Source organism: Moschus berezovskii, chromosome 6 (genome assembly GCF_049115385.1).
Source record: "Moschus berezovskii isolate FMDL1 chromosome 6, NW_MosBer_1.0, whole genome shotgun sequence".
Taxonomy (NCBI): Eukaryota; Metazoa; Chordata; class Mammalia; order Artiodactyla; family Moschidae; genus Moschus; species Moschus berezovskii.
In genome coordinates, this window is record NC_142465.1 from 57,478,251 (window position 1) to 57,495,447 (window position 17,197).

At 36.8% G+C, this 17,197-nt stretch overlaps 1 pseudogene; it reads left to right on the forward strand.

Moving 5' to 3' along the window:
* Positions 1-13,085: 13,085 nt before the first annotated feature.
* On the forward strand, positions 13,086-16,896 carry LOC129536228 (MOB kinase activator 1A pseudogene; annotated as a pseudogene).
* Positions 16,897-17,197: the final 301 nt, after the last annotated feature.

Here is a 17,197-nt window from a genome sequence, read left to right on the forward strand (position 1 = left end):
ATTAGGACAGATTAACAGGTTTAAGAATGAGTACATAAATTTCCCCAAGAGTTACATGGAATAAAAAAAGTCATTTATGATGAAAATTGAGTTTAAATTTGAATTTAGTTCCCTAGAATAGTATAACTGAAATGTTTCTATATGATCTAATCTTAGCCATTCTTCCCATATTACTTAAAATTCCTCTGTAGCGATAGTAATTTAAATCCAAAATATAATGATTAGACAAAACAGTGATATTTTTCTTTTTTCTCTTCGAGAACAAATCAATTCCCCCATTTTTTCTTCTTGCAAAGAATATTTGGTTTGAAAAACAATGAAACACTGGATTTTTGAAGCTATAAATTTTCTATAATTTATCTTGAATATGAAAACTTAAAAGAGCTAAGAATTTTATAATTGTCTTTAGGAAAATGAGGTATAATGATAATACTAGTGAGAATTATATGGACAACACTAAAAGATATTACAGTTTCTACAAAGTCTAAATAAGAATATATATTACATGATAATTGAACTACCCAAAAGTTAATACCATATGAGTGTTACTAAATATTGGAATGGATGTCTGAAACAGTTTTCAGAATTTTTCCTTTTTGGAGCATGTTAAAGAAAAAAAAAAAAATTGTTAACTGGATCTGGTTAACACTCAATTCAGAGTTTTCCTCTATCCTTCTTTATCTGGGTTCATAGTTTTGTTGCCAGTATAACTTTAACTGATTGACTCTTCCTTCATCCACCACTACTTTTTTCCACTACCTGAGAGAGGTATTCTTAAGCCAAAGAGTATGTTCTTAAACTTTTAAAGCACAGGTTTGTCATAATTAGATTTTAATTGAAAACATAAGAGAAAATAATTCTGTTTTACTGTCAACTGGTTGCGTATACCATCATAATAATACACTCTAATGAGAACATTATCCAATTAATGCCAAAAACAAACTTTTATGATCATGTCCTCCTGGTAATATGTTAGCTTTATCCAAACAGAGGGGTCCAGCCTTTTTGTTTGGTTCCTGTGAGGTAATCTCTAACCCCTGAGAAAAGTCTTTGTCTATCTGGGAGCCTTGATTCCGCCAGATGTAACAATGTGAAATAGGTGGAGTGAATGGATTAGTTCACATGGTATCAACTCTGATTACAGAGGGGTTAAAGACTGAAGTCAGCCAGCCAGCCGGGTTTACATGATCAAGCTCTAGTAAGGACTCTGGACAACAAGACTCAGGAGAACCTCCGTGCTTGCAAATCCTCCATGCACGTTGTTACAAACCAATGCTGGGGACGTAGTGCGGCTTACAGCTTCATGGTGAGAGGGAAACAGGAAACTCCACAATGAAACTTTCCTAGACTCTGTCCCGTACATCCCTTCTTGTGACTGATTTCAATCTGTTTCCTTTCCTTTCAGTAAACTGTAACTACAAGTAGAATAGCTCAGTGAGTTCTGTGAGTCCTTCTAGCAAATTATTGACCCTGAGGTTTTGGGAGATCCTTGAACTTGCAACTGGTGTCCAAAATGAGGGTGATCTTGTGATCTATTATTTTTCAAACTCTGCAGACTCCTACTCACAGAGGACTGAAAATACTAACAAATAAAATTTCTTACTATGCTATGCAATTTTACAGTGAAATCCCTTTTTTGAGGTAACCATGCAAATTCTCTGAAAATCTGTTACAGTGAATCAATAAACCACTTGGTGCCCAGTTGTCAGGATTTGTTGTATCAATTACATACCAGATTTGCTCGGGAAATATGCAGCTGGGGATGCTAATAACCACAACGGTGCCATGTTCTGTAAGGGAAAGTATGTTCCCTTCCATAGGAGAACATAACATTTGCTCACCATCTTCAAGATGCTGTGTTTTCCTTCTTCGTCTGTCTCCTAAAAACATTTCCCAAATCATTGCTCTCTTTCTTTCCCCATTATCTGTCAATATTTATCACATCCTGGAAATGTTTTATGGTATTCTCTCAGGGCTGTGTTTTTATTTTAAAGTATTAGCTTTCTGTACCTATGACTACTCTTAAAGTCCCTAGAAGTCTGGTCTATTTATCTCTCTAACACCCTGTATTGAGAAGAGAGGTTTTCCTATCAAAGCAGGCTGTAGTCTCCTTAGGAATATTGCATTTTTGAATTAAGTCATTAGTTTAACATGTATTAGACATGGCTTCCTTTTCCAGATTAGCCTCTGTAATACTTTATTGTGAAATAAGAGAACTTGCTTAACCTTTCCATTATTAATGACTTACATTATGCCTCACTCATCTGTATGGCAAGAAACAAACCAACAGCAAACCAGTTATAACTACTCCAACCAAGGAAGTATCATTTGATCAAACCTTAACTCTTTCTCAGACATTGTGATATTGTATATCTACCTGATTCAAAAAAAACAAATGTGGTATAGTATTCAGTCCAGCTAGTCACATGGTATTTTCTGGGGGGTGCTTTTTAATAGCCCTTGTAGTTTTTAATCACTAGGGCACACCTTATGGGTTCATAAGTATAAGTTGAGGTCAAATTAGGAGCAGTTTTACCCTTCCTCCATGAAGATGAACAGCTTTAGCAAGCTTAATAAGTCTACTACCCTTTTACAACAGAGACAACACTTACAAATCTTCCCCTAAGAAGGGTTAAACAAAAAATCTGTTGATTATCTATAGATTATACTTCTGAACTCCCCAAAATGTGGTGCAAATAATCACTCTTCAATAATCACTCTTTCTTTTCGATCTCATCTATGGACAGAATTACCCAGATGAATTACTCATATGATAAGTGCTAAAAGAGGAGAGTGAAAAAGTTGGCTTGAAGCTAAATATTCAGAAAACTAAGATCATGACATCTGGTCCCATCACTTCATGGGAAATAGATGGGGAAACAGTGGAAACAGTGTCAGACCTTATTTTGGGGGGCTTCAAAATCACTTGCAGATGCTGACTGCAGCCATGAAATTAAAAGACACTCCTTGGAAGGAAGGTTATGACCAACCTATATAGCATATTAAAAAGCAGAGACATTACTTTGCCAACCAAGGTCCGTCTAGTCAAGGCTATGGTTTTTCCAGTGGTCATGTATGGATGTGAGAGTTGGACTGTGAAGAAAGCTGATCTCCGAAGAATTGATGCTTTTGAACTGTGGTGTTGGAGAAGACTCTTGAGAGTCCCTTGGACTGCAAGGAGATTCAACCAGTTCATTCTAAAGGATATCAATCCTGGGTGTTCATTGGAAGGACTGATGCTAAAGCTGAAACTCCAATACTTTGGCCACCTCATGCAAAGAGTTGACTCACTGGAAACGACTCTGATGCTGGGAGGGATTGGGGGCAGGAGGAGAAGGAGGCGACAGAGAATGAGATGGCTGAATGGCATCACCGACTCTGTGGACATGAGTTTGAGTGAACTCGGAGTTGGTGATGGACAGGGCGTCCTGGCATGCTGTGATCCATGGGGTCACAAAGAGTTGGACACGACTGAGCGACTGAACTGAACTCAACTGAACTGAAGCATAAGGGAATTTGTTGTAGTGAAAAGAGTAGATTGAAAGTGACCTTCAAATCTCACTCTGATTTAGCTCATTGGCAAGATACTTGGGACTAGGAATCTGCTTCCCCAGCAGGATAAATTTCATCTAAACTTAGCTTCCCAACTGACCAGTGGCTATATGTCCATAACAGGAAGTAATGTGTCTGATTCTAACTACCCATTGACTCCCAAATTCCGCAGGTGTCTGGCAGCTGGCTTACCTATAAACTCTTAGCAAGCAGTTTGATAACAAGCAGTATGCTTATAGACCAATGACAAGATTATAGTTGCTCTTGCCTCATGAATTTGGGAGAACAATATGAATAGATATGTAGTCTTCCCTTAGAAAGATAACCCACAGTATGTGCAGAAGAATAAATGAAGAAATGGTGCTTCTTATAAACACTGGAAAATCTTGGTTGTATTTTGTTGGAGAATAAACCTTTCACACACTAGAAAGTAAATAAATGCTGCTGATTTGGGGTTACCCATGTATAATGTTAAAAGTGGTGCCATTTCAATTCATATCTTATTTCACATATTTCCCAGTTGTTTCCTGGCTTCCAGACAATTTTCATGCACAAAATGGAAAATCCAATTAATATTATTATAGATAAGAGACTGCAAAAGAGACATAGGCATTTAGAACAGTCTTTGGGACTCTGTGGGAGAGGGTGAAGGTGGAATGATTGGAGAGAATGGAATTGTAGCATGTATATTATCATAAGTGACCAGTCCAGGTTCGACGCATAAATTTTCCTCTGTTCAAAAAAAAAAAAAAAAAAAGAATATAGAATTATATAAATAAACTACTGGAAAAAATTAAAATAGGCTTTTGGTTTTCCATATGTCTGATCCCACACATTGACATAGAAAATTTAAAGTTTTGTTTTTTTTTTAAGTTTGCCAAAAAATATGGATGTAACACTTGGACTATAAAGAAAGCTGAGCATCGAAGAATCGATGCTTTTGAACTGTGGTGTTGGAGAAGACTCTTGAGAGTCCCTTGGACTGCAAGGAGACCCAACCAGTCCATCCTAAAGGAGATCAGTCCTGGGTGTTCATTGGAAGGACTGATGTTGAGGGTGAAACTCCAATACTTTGGCCACCTGATGTGAAGTGTTGACTTATTGGAAAAGACCCTGATGCTGGGAAAGATTGAGGGCCGGAGGAGAAGGGGATGACAGAGGATGAGATGGTTGGATGGTATCATCGACTTGATGGACATGGGTTTGGGTGAACTCTGGAAGATGGTGATAGACAGGGAGGCGTGGTGTGCTTTGGTTCATGGGGTTGCAAAGAGTTGGATATGACTGAGCGACTGAACTGAAAAGAAGTGAAAAAATATGGAGAGCTTTAAAAATATATTAAATTTAAGAATGCATATCACTCATTTCCTTTCTTAAGTGTGTGTGTATATATACATCTGTGCATATGTATATGCACACATATGTATACTGTGTGGGTGTATGTATGTATGTGTTTTAGAAAATTCCTATAAAATGTTCTGGAATTTTTAAATTACATAAAGGTGTTGTTGCTTTGAAGCAAGAACTGAGGGTAGGCCTCTCTCCACTAGGAACTCACCTAGAAATGTCTGCTATATTTGAAACTATTGTCTTAATTATTATATACTCAACATACATATGACTAAGGTGTAACAAAATTGGGTCCTAGTTTTTTCCTAGTATTGATTATATTTTCTTGACTGTGATATATTTTTTAAGTAATTTAAGTAAGTTAATAGTTTTATTAAAAATAAACATTACTGATATTGTTTTAAATAATACATTTTATATATATATATATATATTTACTTCTGAAAATAGACCTCCAAAACTAACAATTGTCCAAAGAGTTTTGAGAAATAGTTTTAGATGGTTTTGGCCAACACAGAGACACAAGTTTTGGCTAGTTTAGCCTTGACCAGAAAAAAGCAATCGTCAGTGTCCCTGAAAGACTTCTATTCTCAATTTTCTCCATGTAGTCTTTCTAAACTCACTAAAATTTATTAAAATCTAGATATGGCAACCCACTCCAGTGTTCTTGCCTGGAGAATCCCAGGGAAGGGGGAGCCTGGTGGGCTTCCGTCAGTGGGGTCACACAGAGTCGGACACGACTGAAGTGACTTAGCAGCTTAGCAGCAGATATAAATTCACAGCACAAACTAGAACATTTATTTTGTCTATAGACCAAATATAAAAAGTGAGATTTGTACTGATCAACATACTGAAAAGAAAGGTCACAGACACCACCTAAAGATTTTTATTTTAGTGAAGTACCGTAAATAGTAATACAATTATATTGAAATATAATGACATAAATTGCAAACCAGGAGCATTATGTTAACTATAATGGCTCCTGTAATTTTATTCATTGTTCTGTAAAATTTATTAACATGGATTTTGTGTGTGTGTGTAATTATCTCACAATAGAAGCTAATAAGACAAGAAATCACTAAAGATGTTTGAAACTCATTTTCTTGTTTACTACCTCATTAAATTCAGTAAAACCTATACCTTAATTATTTTGTTTTTCTGTTTTTCAAATCTGTAGATAGCTTTGGCACTTGACCAACTGAAAACATGCTGTTGAAGGAAAATGTAGAGTATATAGTCTTTTATTTAATTTTTTGAAAGTTTTTGTTAATTTATTTTTAATTGGAGGATGATTGCTTTACCATATTGTGTTGATTTCTGCTGTACAATGTGAATCAGCCTTAAGTATCCATATGTCCCCTCCTTCTTGAATCTCCCTCCTGCTGCCCTTCATCCCACCCCTCTAGGTTGCAACAGAACATTGGGTTGAGCTCCTTGTGTTATACAGCAACTTCCCACTAGCTATTTATTTTATATATGGCAATTTATATGTTTTAGTGCTACCCTCTCAATTCATTGGATTCAGTATTAATATAATACATATGTGAATTTTTCTGCAGGTATCTTTTTCCATACAAACTCATTAGACATTCCTATATAGAAAGAAATGACATGTTTTTCTGGAATAAACACTGACAATTTAAAAGTAGTCATTAAGAACTTAATATCAGGGACAATTAGATGCTAAATATACAAACATAAATTATTAAGATCCTTTATTTAGAAGGACCTAAACAGCAGTGTCGGAGAAGGAGATGGCACCCCACTCTACTACTCTTGCCTGGAAAATCCCATGGACGGAGGAGCCTGGTAGGCTGCAGTCCATGGGGTCATGAAAAGTCAGACATGACTGAAGCGACTTAGCAGCAGCAGCAGCAGCAGCAAACAGCAGTGTATATGGTGGGGGATGACAAGCACATAGAGAAACATTTCAATGTGCAATGTGTTACGTGTGATGGTTTTGATGGAACATAACAATACTTAGAGGAAACAATATTGTATAATATACAATTGTAGTACAGTTGTATACAATTGAAATGACAATTATACATTGAAGGACTCTGTTACTAGCTGGAATGAAAGAGGTAGGATGGTTAATTAAGTTCTGGGTGCAAATCCACATTATATGTACCTTGTTTCAGGTGAAATAAAGTTCTGAAGTCTTTGGGGTAAGAAATGGGTAGATGTCCAGTATCTTGGTTTTCCTATTTGTCTCATCTCTGGTCATCCACTTCTCTCGAGTCAGAATTTAGGGGTTCATAATCAAAAAACAAAGATCATAGCACCCAGTTCCATCACTTGGCAAGCAGATGGGGAAACAATGGAAACAGTGACATACTTTATTTTCTTGGGCTCCAAAATCACTGCAGATGGTGACTGCAGCCATGAATTAAAACACACTTGCTCCTTGGAAGAAAAGCTGTAAAAACTTAGCATATTAAAAAACAGAGATATCACTTTGCCAACATAGTTCTGTCTAGTCAAAGCTATGGTTTTTCCAATAGTCATGTATGGATGTGAGAGTTGGACCATAAAGAAAGCTGAGCACCGAGGAATTGATGCTTTTGAACTGTGGTGGAGAAGACTCTTTGAGAGTCCCTTGGACTGCAAGGAGATCCAACCAGTCCATCCTAAAGGAAATCAGTCCTGAATATCCATTGGAAAAACTGATGCTAAGCTGAAGCTCCAATACTTTGGCCACCTGACGTGAAGAACTGACTCATTGCAAAAGACCCTGATGCTGGGAAAGATTGAAGGCGGGAGGAAAAGGGGACAACAGAGGATGAGATGGTTGGATGGCATCATCAACTCGATGGACATGAGTTTGAACAAGCTCCAAGAGTTGGTGATGGCCAGGCAAGCCTGATGTGATGTAGTCCATGGAGTCACAAAGAGACAAAGAGTCAGACACAACTGAGTTACTGAACAACAACAACAAATTTTCTTTAAAAGCTTACAGAGGTATTCTGTATGATATATAAAATGTCCAATGTTAAAAAAAATTAGTGTAAGATGCAAAAGTCTTCAGCATAGTAAAATTCTGAAAGACATGAAAGTAAGTAAATTAGGAGCTTATAATTCCCCCAGCAACTGTAACTCAGTCCCTGTGCACAGATGGAGCTTTTTGGCACTGCATATATATTGTAACTTGTATGTATTTTTATATATACTATATGTAGCTTACCAGAGATATTTTCACTCTGGAAACCATGAACTGAAATTTTCTGACCCCTGTGTATTAATAATAAATTTCTTAAAAAATCATAGTAATATAGTTTTTAGCAAATGCTTTCTTTTTCTTGCTTTATTTTCAAAGTATATGAGGAAAATAGTGGTATTGATTCTCAGAGAAATAAATGCATGAGATAGTTTTGAGTAAGTGCAGATTCATAAACTTACATTTTATAACTGCCTGACTTAAGACATAAGTTCTCTCAGGGGCCCAGTAACTTGTTTTAATAAAATAGCCATAAAACTATGTGCTTTATGACAAGAGTATCTTGTTATCTAATGTTTTGAGCCCCAAATACAGCAATAATAATACCCCTTGGGTGTGTGCCATGCTAAATTGCTTCAGTTGTGTTTTTCTTTGTGACCCTATGGACTGTAGCCCGCTGGGCTCCATGCCCTCCTCCAGGGGATCTTCCCTACCCAGGGATCAAAACTACATCTCTTATGTCTTCTGCATTGGCAAGCAGAGTCTTTACCACTAGTGCCACCTGGGAAGCCCAATAATAACCCTTACTCTTTAGCTAAAAGAGACGTGGTAGAATTTGATCTGCACAAATATTTATCTCTGAAATTTGTCTTTTTTTTCTTTTTTTTAATCTTCATGGATATAAAGTGGAGTATGAGACTCAAGGAGGAGAATTTCTATTGAGAGTTCTCTTTCTTAAAAGCCCAGATTGAATTTTTAGAGTAGAGTATACCCAATATATAATCTGGATGGTTTTGGAATGCTTTGTTCTCCTGGGCTGAAAACTATTATCCTTTTGGCTGGCCAGGATTATGACTTGGCCATGCAACTCAAGAAAGTGACCTGATACTGAGTGTGATACTAGAATGATTCTGTCTTATTTGCTCACACACTTAAGACTAGAAACATTGTGCAGGGATGTTTTGACATCTGTTTAATGACCATCTCTTTATGGAGAATTTTGAAGATTCCTGATTTGTACCATTCATCAATTTCCATGATATAAATACTCCCACCACGGTTGATTTCAGGCTATGAAAGCATGGTTAACCAACTTACAGAATTCTTAAAAGTTTAGCAACTAGCTCTTATGACCCAGTATCTACTGGTCCTAACATGCCACTGAACTGCCATCTCATGCAAAGATCTGTTTTTAAATAGCATAATTTTAAACCAACTTTATACCATAGAAAACATCTGCTGAAAGCAATACAACATCTAATTTCGTCTCATAGGCCTTGTTCATCCAATATTAGCAAATTACTAATTTCTTAATTTAACATACTAGAATATATAAAACTCCAAGGAAATGTCCAGTTGTATGTCTGTTTAGACTTTCAGGGTGCTGTGGTATCTGGGCACAATTGTTATTTAAATTCTACCTGAGCGAATATTTTAGTAAAAATAAGTCGTGAATTCCCCTGTAATGACTACAAATTATGGACATTCTTTATAAGAAAGAAGACATTCTGAAGGTAGAACCCAGATCAGATTCATCCCTATAATCTAACTGACATCAACATATGTTTTTAAAAATAATGTTTTCAATAAATTAATTCAGTTCTGAATAAATGAATAAATAAAGGGATGAGTAAAAAACAATGATCATGCTCTTTGACATTTTGACAAGCAAACCTATGATAAAGAATAAGAATATACTTGCACAATAAATGTGAAATAATTGATTTTTCATTTCACCATTCTGACAGGAAAACAAATTTAATCTCTGCTCTTTTATTTGTTTACAAAATTAAGAATAATTTGAAGCCTGTAGACACTATAGTGGTAAAGGCATTTGTAAATAGAATTTGAACAGGCTAAGAACTTATTGATTTAGTAATTACAGCTTTGTTACAGTAGATGAAACTGAAGGTCTCCACACTAATGCTGTTTGATGAAGAACAGTGGGAAAGTAGACATAAACATTGTTAAATAGGAGTATATCTTTCAGTCCTTCATGTATAGGGTATTCCATTAAAAATTCAGTGAGCTATGCACATAATTATACATTCCTGCTGTCACAAAGAATTTCCTTTATGAACACTCTGATGCACCTTGACATGGAAAGCTCAAGCTGACTGGCTTGCCTCTAAATAAGGATCTGCTGACTAATTCACATTAACCTCTCTTGCATTTCTAATAGGTTCAGAGAGACTCCTTTTTAACAAGCAGCTTCTGAAAATAAGAGATGCCCCAGTTTCAGATACTGTTTCTCAATGGAAAGATTTTGGAAATGTCAGGAGGAATTTCTTGTTTCCACAATGGTTGTCATTTCATTCCATGTGGTGGGGCACAGAGATGGGGTGGGTAGGAATGCTAAACATCCTTGAACATACAGGATATTCCTGCTCAGTAAATAACTGACCTGCCAACAATGTAGATAATGTCTGTGGTAACCAGCCTCCAAGATGACCACAGAGAGCCCACCTCATGGTATTTACACGTGTGTTCCCATCTCACATTATACCTGGATTGATCTGAGTGATCAGTAGAATATGGCAGAAAAATTGGTATGTCACTTCCAAGATTAGGTCATAATATACACTGCCTTCTGTCTTGGATGTACATTCTCTCTCTCTTATACTTTACTCTGAAGGAAGCCAGTTGTCCATTAACTGGCTGCCTAAGGTGAGGTCCACAAGGCAAGGACCTAATGTCTGTAGCCAGTAGGTAATCAGGCAGTAAAGGCTACCAACAGCAATATGAGTGAGCTTGGAAAGCTGCCTTTTGGTCCCAGTGGAGCATTTATATGATTGCCATCCCATCCAACAACTGTACGGTGATTTCATGCAAGACCCTGAACTAGAATCAGTTGAGCTAAGCCATTCCCAGATTCCTGACTCTGAGAAACTTTCTGAGATAAGTGATTCTTTATTTAATCTGCTAAATTTTGAGATGATTTGCTATGCAACATTAGATAACTAATACAGTGTCCCTGCTGACAGGTCTGGCGGCAAATATTTTATTGATTTATCTGAAAAATCTCATGTATATGGGTAATTAGTCTAATTGGATTTCATACTGAATCCAAAATACTTCCTCCTGACCAGTAAAATTTTGATTTTTTTAATGTGATCTTACAAAGGTCCATACACTCAAACCTATGGTTTTTCCAGTAGTCATGTACTGATGTGAGAGTTGGACTATGAAGAAGACTGAGTGCCAAAGAATGGATGCTTTTGAACTGGGGTGTTGGCGAAGACTCTTGAGATCCCTTGGACTGCAAGGAGATCAAACCAGTCAATCCTAAAGGAAATCAACCCAAAATACTCATTGGAAAGACTGATGCTGAAGCTCCAATACTTTGGCCACTTGCTGTGAAAAGCCAACTCATTGAAAAGACCCTGATGCTGGGAAAGATTGAGTGAGGGCAGAAGGAGAAGGGAGCAACAGAGGATGAGATGGTTGGATGGTATCACCGACTAGATGGACATGAGTTGGAGCAAGCTAAGGGAGATAGTGAAGGACAGGGAAGCCTGGTATGCTGCAGTCCACGGGGTCACAAAGAGTTGGGCATGATTTAGTAACTGAACAACAACAACAGTGCCTACCTGACACACTGTATATGTTCAATAAATATTTATTGAGTGAATGAAAGGACATATATTGTATTAGTTTTCAAGGGTGGCAATTATAATGTACCACGACTAAATGGCTTAAACAACAGAAATGCATGGTCTCTTATTTCTGGAGGCCAGAAGTCTGAGATCAAGGTGTCTACAGAGTTGGTTCCTTCTGAGGGCTCTGTTCCAGGCCTCTCTCCTTGCCTTAAAGATGCCTGCCTTCTTCCTGTATCTGTCCACATTATCTTCCTTCTGTGCCTGTCCCTGTGTTCACATTTACCCTTTTAATAAGGACATAAGCCAAACTGTATTAGGGCCTACTCTAAGGACTTTACTTTACTTTAATTACATCTGTAAAGACCCTATCTGCAAATAAGATTATGTTCTGAGGTACTAGTTAGAATTTCAACATATGATTTCTGAGGGGACATACATCTGTGTGTTAATCTCACATCTGTGCTAATGTTAAACATACATCAGTGTGTTATCTCCTTGTCCAGGAGATAGTGAACGGCAGGGAAGCCTCTTGTGCTGCAATCCACGGAGTCACAGGGAGCTGGGCACAACTTAGCGACTGAACAACAGCAATGTGTTAATGGTTTTCTTTGTAATTTTTCTGTGTTTTTCATAATTAAAATGGTTATACATTTATTATCCAAAGGTGTAATAAATATATTTTTTAAAAATTTTCATCAAGCAATATATGCCAGGGGAAAATATCAAATTGTACAAAAAATATTTTTTAATAAATAAAAATAGAGTTTTTCTGATTAAATAGAACAGTTATTCTCAATTCTGGCTGTACATTAGAATTTTACAGGGATCATGTAAAAGAAATTTATGCCTATTCCCACTAGTGACCAATTTAATGGGGATTTCTGACGATGAGTCCCGAGTATGTTTATTTTTTAGAGTTGTCTGGGTGATGTGAATGTGAAGCCAGCACTGAAAATTGCTGTCTAGAAGGCAGTCTAAATTGGAGGATTCATGGAAGCTGATATGAAAAGCTAGGTTGGAGGTGGATGGTGAATAACCTAGTGTCTGTAATAAGACTTTTGGACAAGATCACAGTTGTAAGCCTAGATCATCAATTAGATTACTTACACTGATACTTCTCATTCAGTTGTGAAATAAAGAAATTATTTTAATAAAAGCAGTAAGAATAAGTTATGAGAAGATTTTACTTGTGCTAAATTCCCCATTCCTTTATGGTAGGACTTTCTCAAATAGGAGTCTAGGGACATATGCAATCCTCTGATTTACCTCAGATTTCTTTTCTAGTTTTGTGCTTTCATTTTTGTTATAATCACAAAAAATATACATTTTTTTATCACCTGGATGGCTGTGCTATAAATAAGTATCATATCATTGTACATAGAATTATATTGGAACCAAGTAGAACGACTACATTTATCAAGGCTAACATGAAAGAAGAGAGGCAGATGCACAGATTCATTAAAGGCCAGGTGGTACAGAAGAGCATGACATTGAAAAACAAGTTTTATGTGGTTCAAAGAGAGAGAAAAGGTGGAGAACAGAGGCATCACATAGTCAAACATGGTTAAGGTAGGCTAACCCCAAATAATCTATGCTACTAGCAGTCAACTGCATAGTTGCATTGTGAGCAATGATTATTAGAAGTAACATCTTAGTCACATTCACTTCAGCTCCATTTTCATTTTTTAATTTTCTTTACATAATTTCTTATTTACTTTGTTTTTAAGCTATTTGAAAGCTATGGCATGCATTATGCCTAATTTTATATATTTAAAAATGTATATGCCAACACTCACTTTTCAGAAACACATATGTACTTATATATTTTAAATAGAAATAAATCTATTCAAAGGTAATTTTAAATATAAGCAACAGGTTTTACATTTTTTTAAAAATATATATATAACCAGTTTTTAAAATATTGCTTTAGAGATAGGGAACTGGAATTAAATGGAATAATACAGAAGATAAAATGGACAATTCTGAATAGTAATGAAGCTCCATCATTTGTTAGTTTTGTAAACTTTGTAAAACATTTAATTTCTGTGAACATTGGTATTTGGTCTACAATTTAAGTATACTTTTCCTGAAGGGTTATGCCTATGATTTTGTGAATATTAAGTGAGGTCACTCACGTTAAAGGGGACAGAAATTAGTAGGTATTTGATAAACATTGGATTCCCTGGTAACTCAGTTGGTAAAGAATCTGTCTGCCAGTGAAGGAGACGTGGGTTTGATCCCTGGGTTGGGAAGTTCCCCTGGAGAAGGAAATGGCAACCCACTCCAGTTTTCTTGCTTGGGAAATCCCATGGGCAGAGAAGCCTGGTGGGCTATCTTCCATGGGGTTTTGAGAGTCGGACACAACTTAGCAACTAAAGCACTACCCCCAGATGATGGAAAAATGATATAATGGTTGGGGCAAATCTTATAAGTACTATGAAACTATTTGCAATAACATCCTCTGTGTGTGTGAGAGAGAGAGAAATATGTTCAGTGTGGCGGCAAAATACAATGCTAGGAAACGTCCTAAAGCCTTAAAGTTAAAGCACTTACTTTCTGTCATCTACAGCCTATTAATCTCCTGACAATACCAAGAAGAAGAAATGGCGGGGGCTAGTGATTGACTGGGGAGTATTCAGGCAAGAGGGCCCTGTGTAGGGGCCAAAGCCTGCACATGGCTTTGGTCTTTTGGTCTTAATAACTTTCCGTTACACACACTTCCTTTGGCACCAGTGAAACGAGGTTTGATTTATTTTTGATGGATCTTCTCCACGATGGAACTCTATTGCTTTCAAAGCTGTTGCTGCAGCAACACCTGAAGTGATTTTTATCACTGCCATAAAAACATTAAATGATTTCAGGTGCCAGAGACCTTTTTCAGGTTTTGCTGTTTGATAAGTGAAGTCAGTTGTTAAAAAATGTTTTTCAGCTGCTTTAACTTTTGACATGCCCCTAGAAAATCTATATTCTGTACCTAACAGGATGTTTCATGCTTTGTAAATGTGGGGAAACACTGACAGATTGAGATATGTGAGGTATCTGTGATATTCTTTATAGAATAAGCAAAATGTGTTACTGTCTCTTGTTGTTGTTTCTTTTTTTGTTGTGATTGGCTTTCATGTGATTTTTAACAGACAGATTCTGTTGGTAAGGAGGTTGTGGGAAGATCACATGTGTTCTGTTTTTCACTCTCAACTTAGAGAATTAAAGGCTAGTTTTAAAAGTACATCCCTCGTTGATTAGCAATTATAGCTAAATCAGCTAGGCAGGGGAGTTTTATTTGACTCTAATTTTAATGTCCCCTGGCACTGCTTGGTCAGTGTTCTACTGAGGTGGGTTATATAGTGTCTCTCCAAATCAGGTCACCTTCTAGAGAATGATAGTACAGATGAGTGCCAAAGGTGTGTAGTTAGAGAAAGCTAACTTCTTGTGTGGTCCATATTAGGACCACACAAAATGAGCTGCAGTCACTTCTGAGCTCATTGTAGGCTCCGATTTAAGACATTGAGGGCTAACATTTAAAAAGAATTTGTCTAGAACAGAATTAAATCAACTTTGTGATAAAGAGAGCCTTTCTAGGGAAGTTGGCCTGAAGTCTACAGGCTTCCACGAGTAGCTATCATTATTTCTTAATATTCCAATAATTTACAATGTAACTCACTGAAAAATTATGCTCAGGCATATGACTACATCTTCCTGTTTTTTACTCTCAAATTCCCAGATCCAAAAGGTAACAGAATAAACAAAATCTGAAGTGATTAGATTTTGGAGTTTTGGAGTAATTCCTTGAAAATTTGTGTGGAAATATTGCAGTGTCCATTGTGTGTGTGTGTAAGATAAAATACTTGGGAATTTGATCAGTCATATATGTGTGCATTGAAGAGGATAATGTGGGAAAAACATTGAAAATAGAAACTGTCCTAGGAAATATAAACTTTAAGGTAATTAGAGACCTGATAACATAGCTGGGCATATTTTAATGTGCTTATATGCAGCTTCTGAGAGTTTGGAAATTAATCATAGAGGCATGATTTCCATTTCTATATGCAATAAAGCCACAGTTCTTTCCCATCTTGCATTTTGCTCTCCTCCTAGAGCATGACAAAAAAATAAAATAAAATAGAGCTGCTGCTGCTGCTGCTGCTGCTAAGTCACTTCAGTCGTGTCCGACTCTGTGTGACCCCATAGACGGAAGCCCACCAGGCTCCCCCTTCCCTGGGATTCTCCAGGCAAGAACACTGGAGTGGGTTGCCATTTCCTTCTCCAATATGTGAAAGTGAAAAGTGAAAGTTAAGTCGCTCAGTCGTGTCCGACCCTTAGCGACCCCACGGACTGCAGCCTACCAAGCTGCTCCATCCATGGGATTTTCTAGGCAAGAGTACTGGAGTGGCTTGCCATTGCCTTCTCCGAGAAGCAACTCTAGGAAGTGGGAATTTGAGACAAGCAGTTATGTTGCCAGAGGGAGAGGACCTCAATGAATGGATTGCTGTTAACACTGTGGATTTCTTCAACCAGATCAGCATGTTATATGGCACTATCACAGAATTCTGCACTGAAGCAAGCTGTCCAGTCATGTCTGCAGGTCCCAGATACGAATATCATTGGGCAGATGGTACTAATATTAAAAAGCCAATCAAATGTTCTGCACCAAAATACATTGACTATTTGATGACTTGGGTTCAGGATCAACTTGATGATGAAACTCTTTTTCCTTCTAAAATTGGTGTCCCATTTCCTAAAAACTTTATGTCTGTGGCAAAGACCATTCTAAAGCGTCTGTTCAGGGTTTATGCTCATATTTATCACCAGCACTTTGATTCTGTAATGCAGCTGCAGGAGGAAGCCCACCTCAACACCTCCTTTACGCACTTTATTTTCTTCATTCAGGAGTTTAATCTGATTGATAGGCATGAGTTGGCACCTCTTCAGGAATTAATTGAGAAGCTTGGATCAAAAGACAGATAAATTTTTCTTCTGAAACAGTTACCTTCTTGCTTCATCTACTGCTAGAGCTATCTCATTGCTTTCTGTTATAGACTAGTGATACAGACTTTAAGACAGGACAAAAAGATACCAATTGTCTGTGTCTACTGATAAAATTGTCCCAAAGGTAGGTTGGCCTAATACCTTCAGAGAGAAATTCAGGACATGGCTGAATTTGAGGCACTGTATGATCACTGCTGTTACTACCACAGAGTCATTTTTGGTTGTAGTATATGAGGACTGACTTGTAGTTTATTAGTTTACTTATTCATTTACTGAAGAAGATGACTGAAGTCTGACTCAGGTAACAGCATGATGGATATAAAAAATTTCTACCAATAATTTATTAACAAGCTTCCAGAACAAATTTCCTAATAATGCAATCAGATCAGTTTTATTCTGCTTTTATTTTACAAATAGAAGAGGCATTTGAAATTTTCTTTAGATTGAAAACATTTGTGTCACTTTGGATAACCTTTTAGTTTGAAGTTTGTATGCTAGTGTTTTTATAGGTTATATACATGTATTTTTTTTTCAAAATCCATGATTGCAGTTT